This window comes from Acomys russatus, chromosome 22, assembly GCF_903995435.1.
Source record: "Acomys russatus chromosome 22, mAcoRus1.1, whole genome shotgun sequence".
Taxonomy (NCBI): Eukaryota; Metazoa; Chordata; class Mammalia; order Rodentia; family Muridae; genus Acomys; species Acomys russatus.
This window is the reverse complement of record NC_067158.1, coordinates 17,408,941-17,412,415: the sequence shown is the minus strand read 5'-3', so window position 1 is coordinate 17,412,415 and position 3,475 is coordinate 17,408,941.

Below are 3,475 nucleotides of genomic sequence, written 5' to 3'. Positions count from 1 at the left end.
AAACACCTTTTCTAAAGAGGAGAACATTAATGATATAAAAATCTAATCACAGAATTATACATAAAAGATACCTGGTGAGTTATGGGTTGAAATAACTGATTACATAATAAAAATAATAAAGTGACAAGGAAATGACAAGAGAAACAGCTCTGAGCAAAGAAAAAACATGGGTAGGTGCAGAGTCAGTCAAATGGGTCATAAAAGTGCAGAGTCGGGCAAACGGGTCATAAACGCCTTTCGTTAGTTAAGTAGCCTTGAGACATCCAGCTTCTCTGAACTGTCTTCCTGGAGTATAACCTAAGCCCACAGTAGCATTTACCTCACATGCATATAGAATCAGTGTGTGCATGATTCTATATATGATGCAAGCTCTTCAATGATGCTTGTTTTGGAGACTAAAGAAGGGGGAAAAGGAAAAGACAGAATAAACAGTAGATAGAACATGAGAAAACACTTTTTTTTTTTTTTTTTGGAAAAACCATCCCTATGCAGTCAGTGCATCTTTGGTTCAGATAGGCTGTCAACCATAAGGGCCCTCAGTTACACCTACACGTGAATGAAGGAGAAAGACCATAAAGCACAATTCGCTGTGCAACTGATATGTTCCCCTGGCCAATAGAGGGCACAAAGTCCCCAGAAGATGCAGACCCTCCGAACACTGCTCTTCCCCTAGAGGCCAGCTCATGTGTCTAAGCCAACTATGCTACCTTTTTACCAAGTACATTTCCAGGACTACCTGCTCTGTTTTTGCTGACATATTAATCCTTTTCCTGAATATGTATACTGTCTAACAGAAGGAGTATCTGGTATTGAGAATTTTGACATTGATTGTAAGTCCTTGCTTTAAATATATACTATCCCTCATCCCCTTGTACACTGTGGAAAGTATGCTGACATTACATCCCCAGTAGCTCTGCATGATTTTTACCACTTAAGAAAATTTACCCTTGTTTGGGGTCTTTCTATTAGCCCTGAAACTTACATTATTAAAGCCATGGAATGTGTTGAATGAAAATGCATTTCATTAAGGAAAGTTTCTATGACATTAGTGGTTAATTAACTTGTGACCGAAATAGGTGGTTGAGTTGATTTTTTTTTTTTTTTTTTTGAGGCTAAAAAGGATCTCACATTTTAGAGGCACAACTAAGCATAAACTGGTGTTTATAATTGCATGCTAGCCCTCACATTCTAACTCCATAAAGAACTTCATTAGACTGTTACCTTTAACTAACATGGGACCCTGGATTTTCACTGCTATAAAGGTCAAACACATTTGTTTATGTCTTTCTCATTGTCTAGTTACCAAAAACGCACTCTTAGTACCTTCTTTTCTGCTATATCCAAGTTTAAAATGCTATATGCCCTCAACTTAACTTCCTGCACGTGGGGATATAGGCTGGGCTCTCATTCCAGACAAGATATAAGATGATATTTCCAAAAGGCTTCTAGGATGAGCAAAAGGGAAATGTCCCCTTGGTCCCTTAGACATATTCCTAGAGTCACTGATTTTTCTTTTTCTTTTTTTTTTTTTTTTTTTTTTTTTTTTTTTTTTTTGAGCCATGTCTGCATTACTAGGGACAAACACTAAGGTGAAGCCAGAACCCTGAAGTCGATCAGGCAAAACTGAAAGTGTTTGGGATTCAGATTGGCTAGCCTTGTGGTCCAAATCATGCAAATGAATGTTCAGTTTTCCCACTTGAATGGCAATTTCTTGTCCAGTGCCAGCCTTGCCCCATTGTACCATCTTCCTTCAGTGGCATGGACCACAAGCTCTCCTTGTACCCTTTTTCTATCTGGAGCAGGTCTTTGTGTTTAACATCCTGTAGTATCTGTGATGTCTTCTATGCCCTGAAACATCAAAAGGGCAAATATCTGCGATTCCCATTTCTACGTGGAAAAAAATCAACCTCAGCAACATACAGTTTACTGGGATCCTTCTGTGGCATCCTCAGAGCCTTGTCCTAAAGACACAGAGCCTGGGCCCCAGCTATGGCAGGTCCACTGGGCTCCAACTGAAAGATTCTAAGCTCTTCCTTAAAGCAGCTTGGTGTTTACGTGCATGCTCCTCTGTGAATTGATGTGTGAGTGAAATTACCTCAATCACCAAGCTCCAGACCACTGTTGCCATCTGAGAATGTGATAGTGGTGGTCCAGTTCTGCTATTTAGTCAAGTGTGACTGTAGCAAAGAGACAGGCTCTGAATTCTTTCTTTAAATGTTAAATACAGTATAAACCAAGCTCATTTCTATTCCAGTCCCCACCCCCAAAACCGAGAAATGTGTTGGCCCTTGTCAATTCACTGTGCAGGCTACTTACCTGAGACCTTCCCTGTCTTCCACTAGGACAGGGGCTCTCCTCCATGCCCCATACTCAGGGCCACTCAATACTCCACTCCCAACACATGGCACTCAGCCATTCATGTCTAATCCAGAGCTTCTCCTCATTTGGACACTGATGCACTGTGCACAGTGCTACCCACCCCTTTCACAGTGACCACTGTACCTACTCATCAATGTTTCAGCTCTTCCTCCTCCATCTATAGAGAAGCTAGATGGAGTTTTCTTTAAAAAAAAAAAACCTGAATTCACCTAATTTCTTTAAACCATCCATCAAAAAATGAAGTCTATTCAGGACAATAATGCAAGTAGAAGACCTAAAACTACAGAACTTCTAAAAAGAAACATAGAAGAACATTGTTGCAGTGTCAGAGTGAGGCAAGAATTTCTTAAGCAGGGTGAAAAAAAAAAAAAAACCAGCTCCTGAACAATAAATTGATGCCTTATCCTCCAAAATACAAAAACTTCTCTTTGATGCTTGAAAAGCAGAAGAAGAGAAGGAGGAAGGGAGAAAAGATGGGGAGAAGGAGGGGGGAGAGAGAAAAAAATAGAGAATCAGCAAAGCACACATCTACATTAAAAAAAAAAAAAAACTCTGAAACTCAATAATATGAAAACAACCCAAAAGAAACATGATTTGAACAGATGCTTCACAAAATAATGGACAGGCACAGCAAGTAAGCATGTGAAAAGTGCCTATAAGTAAAATGCAAATTAAAATCAGGAAAGACATAGCACTGTGTGCTACTATGGATAGCTAAAACTGAGAAGACTGGCGAGCAAGTCAGAAGAATGTGGAGCAATGGGGACAGTCCTGAGATTTGGTTCAGATGTAAATGGTATAATTACTTTGAACATAATTTGGCAGTTTCTGATAAAAACATACCACAAGACCTCTCTGTTTTGCTTAGCTGTTTACCCAAGGGAAATGAAAACTTGTGTTTCCACAAAAGGCTTTTCACAAAGAATTCTAGCAATTTTATTCTTAATTGCCTAAAACGGAGACTGACCCAAATTTCTCCTGACCAGTGAAAGAGTGAACAAACTGATGTACACCCACACAGCGGAGTATTTATCTGTATTTTAAAGGGAACAAGGTATAAATTTGGGACACAACACAGGTGAATATCAAGTGTGCT